This window comes from Lissotriton vulgaris, chromosome 3_1, assembly GCF_964263255.1.
Source record: "Lissotriton vulgaris chromosome 3_1, aLisVul1.2, whole genome shotgun sequence".
Taxonomy (NCBI): domain Eukaryota; kingdom Metazoa; phylum Chordata; class Amphibia; order Caudata; family Salamandridae; genus Lissotriton; species Lissotriton vulgaris.
In genome coordinates, this window is record NC_141689.1 from 475694318 (window position 1) to 475710876 (window position 16559).

Genomic DNA, 16559 nt, shown 5'->3' on the forward strand with positions numbered 1-16559 from the left:
CCTGTTTTTGGTTGCTCAGTCTTCTCCAGATCTTAATTCATAACAATCTGACGGCGCAATCACCCTTTAACTTACAGGTGACCTGTATTTCTGCCCCCTCTATATAGTTATTGAAGTCATGTATTTTCCTGATTTGGCTATCAAACTTTAGATTATAAATTCACTCCGGGCTCAATGAAAAATGATTATGAGAAAAATATAGGTGTGATCTCTGTTCTCTTCTGGTATTTGGAGTGTACGGAGTGTAATGGGTTTTTATGGGTGCAGTCCCCTAACATGCTCATCATCTCTCAATGGATTTATGGACAAATGATGACCTTGCTAGTGTAGTCATTAAAATGCTTTGGGTATGTAGTAAGAGCGACTTATGTTCAATGAAAACCATCCGTGCTTCTAGTATTATTGTTATAATCACGACCACATACCGCAGATTACGTTAGTGGCAAATTAAGACAAGATTACCAACAGTGATAAGCCGAGTAGGCTATGCACGGCTGCCAGCAGTAACTTTAAAAGGGCTTAATCAATTTGGACTGTACTTAGATAATGTATAAATGTTGTAGCTGCAATGCTGCTGCCACCAAGGTGATAAAATCAATAATATGTATTCCCAATACTGCACGATTTATCCCTCAAATATCAGTGTTTAATATATTTTGGAAGTTCAGCCATTTTCTGCAAATTTTAGCTTATGAGTTCTGATAATACACAGATTTTTGACTTGAACATAAGTATTTTTCAATTTTGATATACATATAATATTTGTTTTAAAGTATTCTTTAGTAGGTTGGGTGACACCCAGGAGAGTTACTTAAATGGAGCTGGAGAGCTACCAGTAGCTTACGATCTACTCATTGGTGAAGCCTATTCTAACTACTTGACAATTTGGTTGTTTTTCTATTTTTCCACTCAAATGTTAGCATCTTGTGAGATCTCTTTGGCATTCTGCAGTGTACTTGCCATTGAGGTTAATGATTATGGAATTATGGTGGTAATTGACAGCAAGCCTTTCAGCCAGACCTTCTTTCAAGCCTTTATATATTGCTTTTCTTTAACTTGGAAAATTTTAGTGCACCTTTAGAATTTAATGATGCCACTAGATCCTTGAGGGATTTGTCTGGTCTCTGGTAGCAGGAAAGACGCAAACTGAAAGCGCACTGCTGTTGCTTGCATGTCCACCGCTTCACACACCTAGGGAGCTCAAGCTGGGGTCCGCTCTGGCTTAGTCTGGCAGGGGCAGGGAATACACAGGGGGTACCAAACTTATGCAGGATGCTGACACACCGCTTTTGAACCTTAGATTTTCCATCGGTACCCTGACCAAGGGCACTATAGATGCCTTCTCCTCCATTGATGACTGGAATATGCAAGGCAACCCATGCTTAGATGGAACCTGCCACTTTCAGACTTGTGCATACCTTCAGTGGCAGAATGCCCATTGTTTTAAACAAGCATTAGAAATGCAATAGGTCTCGCAGCATTAGAGTTAGTGCTTTTAGAATTGTTAATGGTTTTTTTTGTAAATCTTTAGCATGAGGTTGAGGGTGAGTGAGGGTGAGGGGTTGAGGGTGAGTGAGGGTGAGGGTGAGGCTGAGGGGTTGAGGGTGAGGGTGAGTGAGGGTGAGGGGTTGAGGGTGAGTGAGGGTGAGGGGTTGAGGGTGAGTGAGGGTGAGGGGTTGAGGGTGAGTGAGGGTGAGGGGTTGAGGGTGAGTGAGGGTGAGGGGTTGAGGGTGAGTGAGGGTGAGTGAGGGTGAGGGTGAGTGAGGGTGAGTGAGGGTGAGTGAGGGTGAGTGAGGGTGAGTGAGTGAGGGTGAGTGAGGGTGAGTGAGGGTGAGGGGTTGAGGGTGAGTGAGGGTGAGGGGTTGAGGGTGAGTGAGGGGTTGAGGGTGAGTGAGGGTGAGGGGTTGAGGGTGAGTGAGGGTGAGGGGTTGAGGGTGAGTGAGGGTGAGGGGTTGAGGGTGAGTGAGGGTGAGTGAGGGTGAGGTGTTGAGGGTGAGTGAGTGAGGGTGAGTGAGTGAGGGTGAGTGAGGGTGAGTGAGGGTGAGTGAGGGTGAGGGAGGGTGAGGGAGGGTGAGGGAGGGTGAGGGAGGGTGAGTGAGGGTGAGGGTGAGTGGGGGTGAGTGTGGGTGAGGGGTTGAGGGTGAGTGAGGGTGAGGGGTTGAGGGTGAGTGAGGGTGAGGGGTTGAGGGTGAGTGAGGGTGAGGGATTGAGGGTGAGTGAGGGTGAGGGATTGAGGGTGAGTGAGGGTGAGTGAGGGTGAGGGGTTGAGGGTGAGTGAGGGTGAGTGAGGGTGAGGTGTTGAGGGTGAGTGAGTGAGGGTGAGTGAGTGAGGGTGAGTGAGTGAGGGGTTGAGGGCGGCGTAGTGTCGCAGAGTTGCCCTCAAAGAAGGGAGAACCAGGCCCTTAATTGCCAGTAATTATTGCAGCAGATCGAGAAACTGATTTGCATGTCTCTGCCTTGCAGGGGACCTAGACTATCTACTTTGGAAATGTAAACAGGCCTTTGAGCGCCATATGTGAAGAAAAACAAAGGAAAACATACAAGACCGTGAGAGAGGGGTCAGGGCCCCTCGCCCCAAGAGCGAGATAAAAAACACAGTTTGCTTTATTTTACCCCTATTCCTTGATATAAAAAACGTTACTTATTAAATCTAAAGACGTGAGGAGGGGAGGGAAACACTGTTTCGGTATATAGGCGGCATACAGTGAATAACATATCCAATGCGCGGGGAATATAGGAATTAACCCAACTTTATACATCCGTTCTTAACCTTTTCGACGAGGAGGCGACAAGGGAATATCACCACTTAACTATACAACCAAGTTCACTGTAAAACGTCTTCCTAATTCTTTTTAAGGTTTCATAAAACCAACATTTAAGAGGAGACATAAAAAAGGCATCATTTACGTCAAAAAGTGATTGAAAGTACTAGCGAGTCATGGACATTCCGTGGAGGGGGGCGGTGCGGGATAATGGTTTAGGGTTCTTAGTTCTACAAAGTATATGTCGTTGTCAATTCCCATGCTGTTATATACCATAGAGATATATAGAAGACGAACATTTACTAGCTAAAGCATCACCTGAATGTGCAAAACCACAACAAAATGGTTTGGGGAAAAAGCAATGCAAGTAACCCATTCAAACTTTGGCACTGCAACCACTTCTACGAAGGTGAGCACACTTTCACTCTTTTGTTAACTTTTACCAAAAGAGAGCGTGAGAATGACAAGCGCTTTCCTTTAGAGACAACCGTCTGCGCGAAACGGTATTAGTAGATATTTACACAATTTCTAAAACATTCAAAATATAGTTACCAACACCGACTGCAAAAATATAGCAATCGAACAACCAAAGAAAAACTTGCGACTCCCTATGATGAAGGTAGCATGCAATTGGAAAACAAGGAGGCTTACCAACCAGAGCAATCTCAAACTCTGTTCGACTTCTGGGGCAGCAAACTAAACAAGCCTTTCACCGTAACACGGCGGGCAGGGGAGGGGGCGGGCAGGGGAGGGGGCGGAGAGGGGAGAGGTGCGACACGGCAGGAAGACGGAAGGAAGAGAGGGGAGGGGGAGGAGAAATGCGACATGGCGGGAGGTCAGAGCAAGGAGGCAAAGCCATCAAGAAGGGCAGTTATAAAAAATGTCTCACTACTTATGGAATTGTTTTCGCTTTTAATGTTGCACGGAAATTCAATACCCACCATTGTCCTCACTTTATGTATGTTTTATGGGTTTTTAGGTTAAAAAAGCAAGTTCGCCATGGTGCAAAGTCCTTTGTACCCGGAAAACGGTTGCAGAATTTAATTTGCGACCATTACTGTTTGGCTTGGTTTGAATTAAGCGAGTAGTGAGTTTTCTTTCTCACAGTAGAATTCACAGACCTCTTTTGTGGAGTAAACTTCTGGACTCCCTCTGAGAACTGTGCTTTCCAGGTTTTAGCTCAACCCCGCTCTATAGTTCTCATAAGTTTATGCAATGTTTGCCTTTTAATGGCAAGGTGATACACTTGCCTGGATCTAGATTTAGAGCAGGGTCAGTCAGGGTAATATATTTCCCTCCAGTGATTTAGTGCGGATGACGGCTGGTCTGTGGATGCGACACCGAAGCGTGCTTGCTTCTGGCTGGTCAGTAGCACGCGCCTTGCATTGGACAGTGTTCCCGGTAGAGCATTGGGAGGTTTGGGCCATCTTTATGATGGCCAACACAAACAAAATGGCTGTGCATATTTCCACCTCGTTTAACGCCAAGGAATTCATACCTCGTCCAAGTTTTGATGGGGGTCCAACCGTAGCCGTGAAATAAAATATTTCCAGGACGCAGGCGACAAGAGAGGCTTCAGTTCTCTGCGTCTGGCCGCAGCCAGACTTCCACCATACCGCTTGATTCGGAAAGAATTAATGGCGCAGACGCCTTGGGTGACTGTGAATGGGCTAAAAAAAAAAATCCCAGGCGTGATGTATGGGGTGCTGTTAGCCGGGCTGGCCTCGGCCCTGGCTTTCAAGTGGAGCGTCGCCTGCCCTCGCGGCGGCTTCGCACTTCCCCGCCGGCCCATGGCGGACGGAGGCAAGCACAGTGCGGCTTTGAGGAGCGCCGGTTCACACGGGGACGGCACTTTTCTCAGCCCAATCCTAGCTTGGCCTCACGTGCAATTCGGAGAGGCAGGCCCGGGGTAAAAGTTCGACGGGCGTCGTTTGAGTCTCCGTGTGTAAGGCTCGATTTCAGACAGCGGGAGGGTGCTGAGACAAAGGGAACGGTAAAAAAAAAAGAATGAAACTCACCCCTGAGCAGCCGCGCCGCCACAAGCTGCAAGACAACAGACAGCGGGAGGGGGCAGGAACAAAGGGAACGGGGACACGGACTACAGGAAAGGGGGCGAGAAGATGGACAAAACAGCCAACGGGAGGAGGGCATTGCTGTGGGGAGGGGGGGGGAGGAGAAGTGCGACACGGCCGCAGCAGGGGGCGGAGCGGGGAGAGAATGAATGTTGAAGGCGAGCAAGACTGAGAGGCGGATCTGTAAGTTAAAACAAGCTTCTCAGCAGTGGCCGCAGGCTGCCAGTGGGAGGGAACGAGCGAACATATGGCGAGCGGCGGGAAGGGGAAGGGGCGGAACAGGGGAGGGGGCGGAACGGGGGAGGGGGCGGAGAGGGGACATGCACGCGCCCGTGACTTTTAAGGTCAATGCGCATGCGCATAAGCTTAATGCGCATGCGCATTGACCTTAAAAGTCACGGGCACTGCAAGGAATCGCCACGATTCCTTGCAGTGCAGATAAAGTGTGGATAACTCGCAATACTCTCGCCTTGCTCGATGCGCATGCGCATCGACAGGCGAGACCTAAAAAAGGCCAAAATAATACCAGCTTCCATACTTATCCCCTCTCCTCTTTGAAGCTCCATGAGTGAACCCGATAAAACTAATAATAGTACGAGCACCTTTAACGCTGGCGTTACTTATAATCCAGATTTTTTTGTTTTGTTTTGTTAAGTGGAGGTGAAGTACTTGAGGAAAAAGTAACCAGTTTATTTTATGCATAGTGTTCTAATCCAGCGTTTCTGGCACATTTGTAAATTGGTTACAATTGTGTGAAGGATTCCATAAAAGTAAAAAGGTTTGGCTGTTAAGCCAATTATTTAAAAATGAGAGAACTTGTGAAGTTACAGTGCAATGGACAGGGATTTGGGGGAGTGGGGCTTTCACCATGTTACTCCCTAAGCAGCCATAGAGGGAGGGGCAGGCTGTTGGAGTGGGGGAGTGATTTAGATGATCTAAAAAGCTTCTCGTTCTTGAAAATAACAAAAAAGGCTTTTGACCCCACCCCATGTTCTGGGGAGTTAGCAAAACCATTTTTGGACTTTAGGCTGCAGAACCCCAACATGAGATGGAAACCTTCTCTGTGCAGGGTGTCCATCTCACCTTCTGCTCCCCCAGCGATATTGGCCCCTTGCCGGAAGACCATGGGATCATGGGAAGAGTTGCAATATCGTGTGACACCTGGTGGCACTGTGGGAGTTGGCAGAGCGGAGAATGAGTTGGATTTCTGACTTAGATTAGCAGATCTATTTTTTGGTTCTTGATTTTCATCTGATGTTTGTTGTGCCTTATCGTTTTTGAACTCTAGTCATCATCATAGTTATAAACGTTTCCTAAGTTTTGTCAAGCCTCCTTTCTTCAAGTATTTTCTGCTCCACGAGTAGAGACCTTTACAAGAAGTGAGAGGATGTTTGCGCAGTCAGGGTCCATATGGCCTGTATCCCTGCCAGGAATAATCTTGAGGGTTGGATTCCTCCTTGGATGATTAACTGAATAGCATTGCGAGAGCAGCTAAACATTACAGAATTTTTTTTCTAGTCAGCAGTCCTCCTTCTCCACAAGCATTCCAACTTCTTTTGATAAAGAAGACCATGGCAGTCTTTCCTTTTTAAATTAAATTTAAAATCACCTCTGAGGGATCCTGAGTGGGACATGTAACACGTACCTTGCTGTTTAAGTACAGTAATATCCATGTCCTAAGTATGTTCTTTATTAAAAATTAATAATAATATCTAATTTTAGCTCGTTTACGACCATAACGTTTTTCTGCGGAAAACTCTTCTCCAAAACCCCTCCTGGCCGCACGCACTTAACAGTTTATGGTGTTGAAACCAAGCCCTGTGCCCATCGAGCTTATATGTAAAAACAACAACCTGAGGCCAAGGGAGAGAAATCCTCTTTAATCTGAGAAGCTATATTTTCTAAATGAAAGAATTTTTTTCTTCAAAACAAGTTTCCTTTTTGTGCAAGAGATCTCAGCATAGAATTATGATGATGCCATCAATCCATGCTACAATATTGTCATCATATTTTAAAATCTGCAGTAGTTTAACCCATGCCAGCCTATAGCTGTAATTTTAGCACAACTGGATGTAATTGTAAAAGTTAAAATCATATAATAGAATATTTCTAAAACTATATAAAAATAGATTAGGTGGAGTTTATGTAAATTTGACCGACCTCAAATTGTAGTGTAGATCAGACCGGTCTTTTTGCTGTTCCCCAAAGGTCGGGTTCTTGTCATACAAGGTGCCGGATAATGCCTGGAATGGATGCAGGCTTTTGTGTCTTAAAGCTCCAGCCTAAAGACTCCTTATGATTCTGAGTGCTATCAGGGGCTTTCCGACCACATCCTGACTCTCCGAGGTTAGGTTCTTTGTAGGAAGTAGTAGGTAGGGATGAGGGAAGTGAGAGCATATGTAACAAAACAAAGTGCAACTTTTGTAGTAACAGGATGTGTGTGTGTGGTGTACTAACTGGTGGGCAGCAAGACCGCTCTAAAGGAATATCTAATCCCTACTGTAAAAGTGGATCACTGTGGGCCTTCAAAATCAAATTCGAAGTTTAGTTTAATAATGCAAAATTGATCTTACAACTTGGAACATCTTTAGGGTAGGAAGCCCCGATCCCTTAGCCAACTAAAGAAAAAACCTTGCTTACAAAGGGCCCTTGAAGCAACAGGAACATTTCCAGAGTCTCTGTCTGTCCAGTGATTCCATCCCTCGGGAATTTAAGTGCCTTGATGAAGCTGGTCTCTTGGGCCCGGAAGGCCCTCAGTGCCCATAGTGTATGAGCCATCATATACTTGTATATTTACCGTATACATTCAGATATGTGGTGGCATGGATTTTTATTTGTATTGTATTGTATTGTAATTGAATTTATATAGCGCTTACTACCCCTGACGAGACGCCAAAGCGCTTTTTCGCTGAGTAGCACGCTACTCTGGGACCCATAGAGGATTAGTGTTTAATTAGTATAGTGAAACATGCAAGTACATTTTAAGTGGTGGATAGGTAAGTCCGTTATATGTTAGTCTGTAATTGTTCCTGGATTAGCAGCAGACACTGCAGTTGGTGTATATGGTATTCCCCTTTTCAGTCCAACTCCGAGTCTTGTCGCAGCTTTTAAGTTCAGTCACTCTCCTCAAAAGTATCTGCAATATGCTCTTGGGGTCAGTTCTATTAGAAACCCGATGGTTTGGCAACGACCCACTGACTTTAGTGAGACCAACCCTGGGTTTCTCCATTTATCTTGGCCCTATCAGCCATATTAAACTACATATTGTCGCTTTGAGGTCCCTTTTCATCTCAAACCAAGCCTCGCAACAATACAGTAACGGCAAACGCCCTTATGGTGTTTAAATAAAAGATTAAAATGTAATGAGAGAGGTATTACACACGTTAACTGCGAGTAAAGCTTCAAATGTTACTAGCAATTGAAAAGCAGCAGTAGGGACAATAATTGCAAAAGACATTCAAAATGAATTGAAAAACAAAAAATAACGAAAAATACAACCTGAAAAATAAATGTAAAACAATACATCTCAATATGAATCTAAAAAAAGTTAATGATCAAAAATAATGTTCCAAAATATAACTGTAGTACCAACGGGAAGCCATTCAATATAAATATAAAAAAATCAGAAAGGAAAATATTAGTTACATTTTAGTAACCGCAGATAACTTAATGAAACAAAATATAAAAAGAAACCTCACACCAATGAGAATTAATCGTTCTAAATATGGCCAAGGACAAAATGCAGTTATGTAACAGCAGCTTTTCTGCATTTTTTGTAGGTTTGCTTCATTTGTCACATATTTCACCCTCCTCTGCATTTCATCAAACAAAAAAGCTGGATGAAAATGAAATGTAGCAGATGTAAAGTAGACACTTAGCGATGTTAACTGTTAACCTTTCTTTTTCTCCTAGCTCTATTCGGGTATCAAACTTGTTCTAATGAGGTGAAACTTCTGCCCAGACAGTATTGTTGTCCCCGGTTGATGAACTTGGGAGTGGCTTTTGCCTGTAGCATAAAAAAAACGGACACATTAATGTAACCTGCTTGCTTCTTTTTCATGAAAATCTTTTCCATCACCATTCATGCAAATTCATGTTCCAGGATCATCGCTGTTTTGAAAACAAGTTCTTTCAAGGGGACTCTGAGAGAAATTTTTAAAGCTATTGCTTCTCTTTTTAAGGTTTGATGTCTGGAATCTTATAGTGCTTTCTTAACAAACGTGCGCATTATATACATGTCTTGCAGTGCACTATGCTGCAGGGCAAGGTACTCGTGGAAAGAGATGCATCTTTATGGTAGTGTTGGTTTATGGTAGTGTTGGGATCATTTTTGCATCGTAGTGTTAAGATGACAAAATAGAAAATAATGCAGAACTGCTCCTAAATGCTGCATCATACGCTCTTTCAGACTGCATTATTTAGTCAGCCTTGCTACATAATTTGGTCTCCCACTGCCACATACTTCCAGTGGTCTGGGTCATAATAAATGAGACCAGCCATAATTAAAATCTCACCAATGAAAAATAATCTCAAGATCTTGTGATCAGATACATGGATGAGGTTTGCCCCATGGAAGGATTATGCATTCACACTTAGAAACTTCTAGGCAGTTCAGAAATCTTCTCGGGATCAATCTGGAGCCAGTATGGTTGGCGGTGCGGCTGCGGCACCGGCAAGCATATCTGAGTTTCCCTACTGCCAGGCTTTTCATGGTAGTGAGCCCACAAAAGGCTGGCAGCGGGGAAACAACTGGGGCCTTTTAGGGCCCCCTGTTGCCCATGTACACTGGGATGCATGCACAGGGGCAGATGGCGTGCACCCCTGTGTGAATGCACGACCAGTTCCTGCACAGCATGGACTAAACAGTCCATGCCATGTTGGAACTTGCTTTGGCGGTCCCATGCTGGTGCCTTTTTCAAAGGCACCTGCATGGGAACGCCGAAGGGAGTGGGGTAACAATAGCCCACACAGCCCACGCGTTGCTGGGGCCCCTGAGCTCCAGGGCGCCCCCTGCAACACTGTGCACGTACGACTGCTGAGTGCTCCTGACTGGGTCTTGAGTAGGGGGGGTGGCCTCTATGTACTTTGCAGGAGAGCCATTTAAATGCTGGTACGCCATTGGCCAAGGGACCATGCGCCAGACCAGGAAAAGACTTCTAAACTGGCGGGTGGCCGGCTGTCGACTTTGGCAGTGCGGACGGTGGGGTGCCTCCACGCACCGCCAAAGATGTAATCACCCCCTTAGTCTCTGAAATGTGGGGCGAGGTTATAAACTGTATCCGAGAAAGTCCTTTTGAAGCAGGATAGCCTTTGGACAAGATCCTCCTGTATCTGTTATTTGGTGTGGGAAAAGCTCAGAGTGGGAACAGTTCGAATTTCATGTCCAGGAAGTCCTCCCATCGGCCAAATACTTTTAGCGCCTTCGCCTGGTCAGAATTTCTACATTCTAATGTAATTTCTTTTTTGGAGCTTAGAATCATCTAACGGGGCAGGGCTGCAAACTGTCTCCACGAAGGTCACATGAAGTTGGATAGGCTTAGCACTAGGGTTTGCTGCACAGGTTTTTTCGAGAGGCAAAAAGCTAATTGGGGGACCAACTTGATTTTCTTGCCCTGTGAGATTGTGTTATGGGTGAATTAAATTTGGTGAAGGCCCTGGTCCTCTGGAAGTCTAAAAGTTAAATGTTTTTCTAAATACATTTTTTCCAGAGATTCCAAAAGTCCTTCAGGACACTACGAACACTCCCAGAACCTCTGGGGCGTTGCTTGGGGGTCAGAATACACTCCAGGAAGGGCAACTCGAGGTGCCCGTCCACTTCCAGTTTCAGCTGGTCACTCCTGGAAAAAAGCTTTTGCAGCTTGTTGTGTCCCTGTAGTGTCACATGTCAGCGAACTGACACTTGGAGTCCACTTCTTTATCCTGGGTACAAGTCAGAGCAGGTGCAGCCCTTCAGGTTTCAAACCGCAGGTGCAGCCCTTCTTCTGTTCTTCCACAGGTACAGAAAGTGTTCTGAGCAGCTGTGTGCAAGATGCCAGTACCTAGCGACTTCTGAAAATTTTGAAAATGCAAAAGGACTCTACGAAATAAAATAAACATCTCCAGAGAAATTCCAGTTTCCCTTCAAAAGCACATCATTCGTGATTTGCCTGTGACAGAAACTTTCACTGTTGATTTCTGTAGTGTCTAACTTATATTCTTTGCTTGGCTGGCCTTTTCAAGGGGCAGGTCCATTAATAACCACCTTGACCCCTTCACCATCTCTTGTCAAATAGTTCTTCTCCTATAGTTTGTGAAGTTGTAAACTCCCACTACTGAGGTTGAAGAACAGAAATCCGCTTTACCCACCATTAAGAAACTTGACTTTTACGATTTTAATTATATTTTTGACTCCTGGAAGAAATCTGCTGACAGGATATTTGTGACTTACTAAATCACACAGACACTTCTCGTATGTGAAAATTAATAATACTTTACCAATCTGTTGAAATCCAGCTATGTAACTGTACTCGCAAGTACATTTATAGTCAAACGTGGGGTAAGAAGGGTACTAACTATTGAACACTGTCCATAATTTAGCAAACTGCCATAGCTGTAGCTTCATCGAAAGTAAAACTATACCAGTTTAGAGTGTGTCATGGCTGAATCCTGTTCTGCAGACCCAAGCAGAGGTCAGATCAAATCAGTTAATAAACAAATATGGCATTTTTATTATGATAGATGGAATTTCTCACAGAATGTATTTCCTTCCCAAAGTGTAACCCATGCCTCTTTATATTACAGAAAGGCTGGATGTGTACCCTACTTCTACATCAGTTGTCTTAGTATTATTTTTGCAGTTTAAAAAACTACATATATTATTATTTTTATTTTTTTGCAGTTAACCAACTTCACTTTTATATTTTTGTCTCAGTGGTTTGCAACGTCAACAGTTGTGTTTGTATAGATTATCCATTCAATCTATAAACTCCCTACAATAATCATAAAACCCTGCTTCATTATCAGATGCTCAGTTTAGGAACACATGTATTATCTTCCTTACCGTGGAAATCGCCTCCTTGGATTAGTATAAATTCAGCGTTAGAATAGACCTCATATTGAAAAAAGAATGGAAATGGCTCAAATATCCACATTGATGCAGTGAAAGACCCAACTCATGTGTAAATCCTGGCACTCATGTTGTATGGAGAACTATCTCTGTCTCCAGTATATAAAGTTTTTAACAAAAAATGTGATTCATAACAAGATGTGTCGAGGTATATTGGGTTATGTTTCAATTTGAGTATTTTTTGTTTAAGCTCAAATTGTCATTGCAAAATAAAATAAATTTACAGTCACAAGAGCAAATCTTTTTCCTAGCCATTCCAGGCCAGTAGAAAGCTGTCTTAGATAAAGTTTACTTCAACATTTTAGAATGCAAGGCCTAAGAACCGTACATTTCATCAACAACGAATAGGTATGCATGATGTCACCGTGCCCCAGTTTTCGAGTCTGAGAGAGTAGAAAGAAAAAGACGTGAACTCAGATACTGTTTAAAAAAAAATATATTTTCTATGGTGAGTTGTTGAACTAGTCTAAGATAGATTTTTTTGTCTTAAAGTTCACGATTATATGAAAAGACTTTTGCATTTCTCTGTTTGTTTAAATATGGAATTACTATGTTGAAAACATGTTTTAAAAAGCTTTTCTGTATCTTTTATTTTAGTGAGGTGAATGGTTTTTAACAAGTACAGTCCGCAACCTGGTGATCGGGAGATCCCAGGCTGAGACCTGGATAAGGAAAAGGGACTGCCTGGGATACCGGGTATGTAGAATAATTGCTGTTTATAAAATATTTGAGACCTAGTCAGTAAAAATCAGTATCTATTGTATGTGGCAGCTTCCTGCACAATAGCAATTCTATTATCATATTTTGTGTGATTTGATCAAATAAATTTTAACCACTTGGGTGCGGCCGCGATTCTGCGCCTGTGCGGCGTTTTTTGAAGTGGGCAGGTTCATAACGGCCCCTAGCCGTCATCAGCACACGCCCACCATGATGCATGACAGCTGGGGGCCGTCATCAGCATCGAAGGGGTTAACTAAAGTGTCTTCTTTTAGCGAGCATTTGACTAAAAAGAAAAGTTGTGCTTATCTGAAGTTTAGCGAATGGCTTGCATATTGGCAATGCACTGTAATAATTCGGAATAATCTTGTTAGGAGGAGACTTGTCGCGTCTGATGACTATAGACTGTCAATGTTTGTTCGCTACAAAAATATTGGATATATTTTCAGACTCAATTCCTAGTGATTGTTGACGCTGAGTAAAGTCAAATCATGGCACCAAATGAGCTGCGCATTATCTTGATTTCTCATTACATATGACAATGCAAGTAATGGCTGTGGCCAAGGGTCACCTGGAAACAAGTGTAGACTAGTAAGAAATAGAGGAATAATTAATGGCACCTCTACCGCGCAGTAGCGGCTAGAGGAGATCTGTGATTAAAATAGCCATGCAATTTTAGGAACCCTCCTTAAGCAAAACTTGCCCGTCCAGCCATAAAATGTATTTTTTTTGTATGTACTGATGTGCTGAAATAAAGTGCCAGTGTTTTTTTTTTTTTTTGTTCTATTACTGACCATTTTTTGTACATTATTCATGTTTTTTTAAGCCCTCTTTTAATTTCGTGCCCACTCCATTGTTTTGAGGGAATACCTATGGATTTGTTATTCACTTGCAAGCTGCTTTCTACCCTTGGTGACCCTTGTTATTTCTGTGAATTGGGATTCACGGATATATGTAGGTGGTGGTGATTTGTCACTTTGATGAAGACTTATATCCATCCACCTGTTGTTTTTTGGTGGTTGTGTCTGCTTTAAAATGTGCTTCTACGGGGCAGAGTTTCTGCGGTGATTAAAAGGGCAGTGTCTTTGAAAAGGAGATGCCTGTTGTCAGGAAAGGTCAAGTAGTCACCTGGGCGTGACGCAACATCATGAGACGCCGTGTCTGGTGACGCCTTCACCCGCAGTGTGCACTTCCTGCTCTCGTAACGGTTTCGCTTAAGTGAGTTAATTGCTGAATGCGTTCGCCTCAGCCTCAAACTCTCCGGCTCCCAGCTCCGGATCGAAAGCAGTAATTGTGCTGCTGCTGTAATAATGAGACAGGCTGCAAGCGCTCCGCGGGGAAAGGATGACTCAAGGTATTTATTTCCGGACTCTCAGCTTATGTCCTGCTCCCAGTGCCTCTGAAAGTGGAAAAATGTCCCCAAGTATACAGCGAGCTCGGAAAGTGGTGAAGTCACGGGGAGGAGGGGCGGGTGACCGAAACCGCCCGGGGCGCAGGCCTGCTCAGCAGAGGAATGGTGCTTCACGTCCAGGGCGTGACCAGAGGAGTGATTGACAGACAGTCTGTGGCCTGCTTAAATGATGGACAACTGTTGTCCGAGGCAACGCATTTCACCCCAGCTACAGCTTTAATTATGCAAGTACGTCACCCATTTCTTAGTGTTTAGATTTAAAGAACCATATGGAAGAAATGTATTCCGAATGTATTTTTAGAGACTAAACAGTACACGGCACAGACTTGCTGATTGCTGATTATATTATAAGCATACGGAGCATGAGACTGGACCAGAAAACTCGGGTATGTCATATGTTTGGGAAAGAGGGGAGCAGCACAGACCACTGACACCAGGTTTGTGTGGAAGTGGCTGCTTTATTGAAACAGGTGCACATAAGAAAACAACCTTAGCCTTCTAAAACTAAAATGTCGTTATACAAATTTACTCACCTATGTTAATCTACTCCACCCCTAAAATATTTATCCTCCCCCACAACTTAATTCAGCAATGTTGTACCTACTCAAGAGTTGGTCAGCTGCCACTGAGACCTCTTAAATCCCTTCCCTCTTTCCTACATCTGTTAACCGCTTAACCCATTAAACTTCCTTCAGAACTTTAAACTTCCTGGCTTGTCCAGAAGTGAACTTGCCTACTCCCCATTTTCTTTCAGCCTGAATTGCAGTGACAACAACAATAAACTTCGGTAAACCACAGCAACTTCTCTGCCATCCACCTATGCACCTGCTTCAAAATGACACCCTTAAAAAATGAGCCCCCTTTGCACACCAGTATGCAACAAAGCTGGCCCAACCCCAATGATGCAAGGAAACAAAAACAACTAAACCCAAAAAGCCTAATTATAGGGGATGGTGGGTGGGGCAAAAAGCTAACACCAGTAGCCAGTCACTGTGTCACCAAAACAAAATGGTGGCTGGCACCTCAAAATGGCAGTATATATACCCATGAGCTACTTGTGTTGCCCAAAAACCGCCCAAACACTGAGCAGTTGTCAGACTGCTCTACCTCCACCAAAAACCATGGGGACAGACGTCTCTCTGGTCGGTTGCCCCCCAAATCTCCCTTGAGGAAGAGGGTAGCAGCACAGACCACTGACATCAGGTTTGTGTCAAAAATGCTACTTTATTAAGAATGGCCACTTTCTTGTTGTTTCCAAATTCTAATCGGTCTCAGCGGGGATTATAGCTCCACTGGCTGCCTGTGAACAAGCAAGTTATTTTTAAGGCTTTTTGTATTGTTCACAAGGCTCGCCATAGCATCAGAGCTGGATGGCCCAAAAACATGTTCCTACCATATACTCCCCCAGACAGCTGTGATCATCAGGCAGAAATCTTTTAACTGTTCCTAAGTATCGTAAATCGAGATAGGGTGGTAGAGCTTTTTCAATGGCCACATCCAAGCTTTGGGATTGCCTTCCTTATTCCATCGGTGTGTATATAACAAGGACCCCCTGAATTAACGAATTTTACAATTCCTAGGCCAGGGACATACGCATGATTGACAAGTAACAACCTAGGCAATTTGACGGTACAGATCACATATAGATCAAAAAAGATGTAGAAGTAAACTACAGCTGGCTAAAACACAAGTTTTTATTAAACAATTAACACAATAAATAAAAAGTCATTTATATGACATCGAATGACAGTTAAAAAATCACATTATATAGTTGACAATTACACATTGTTAATTCACAAACAGTTTTTAAAAAATGTAGGGGTAAGTGGCATGAAAATTCGGTCTCTACGCGCGTTTCGGCGGCCAGCGCCTTCTTCCTGGAGCAGCCACACAATATTAATGGTTCATTTTATCAAAGAGTTGTTTAAAGATAAATTTTCGTTCTCTCGTTTGAATTCTTTTGATGGCAAATAGATTTAGACTGATTGTTTTGATGATTAGGTAGTTAATCCCGCCAACCGGAACCCTTTTATGATTGGATAAAATTCGTTCTTGGGTATTTCTCCTAGACTATATCTAGTTTTCTTTGGATTTTGTCAATAGATTCCAAATTGATAGCTGGTCTATTGTTGGTGCATTTTTCGTAGAGGTCTGATAACCTAAAAAGAAGAAGGATGCTTGTCTTTTTCAGGTTTCAGGTGTAAAAGGATGTTGGTCCTTAGATGTGTTGAGAATAAAGTTTAAAAGATCTCCCTGCCTGAAACTGATCGGCAAGGCTCCCTATGTCCGGTGGCGGGTAGACACGTCTCGATGAACGGCAAGCGCGGGAAAAAATGATGGTCCTACATCTTTTTTGATCTATATGTGATCTGTACCGTCAAATTGCCTAGGTTGTTACTTGTCAATCACACCTTCCTTATTCCATCTCCAGTTCTCCAACTCATTCTTCCATTTCGTAAGACATTCAAAACTTGGCTTATTACTCTTTAACA

The 16559-nt window shown here is 43.5% G+C and overlaps 1 protein-coding gene across 1 annotated transcript in view; it reads left to right on the plus strand.

Moving 5' to 3' along the window:
* ERBIN (erbb2 interacting protein) overlaps positions 1-16559 on the plus strand; it is a 710182-nt gene that overhangs the window by 148510 nt on the left and 545113 nt on the right. The window contains exon 2 of the mRNA XM_086963488.1: positions 12537-12635. The gene's annotated coding sequence lies outside the window, so the exon portion shown is untranslated. The remainder of the gene's footprint in view (positions 1-12536; positions 12636-16559) is intronic.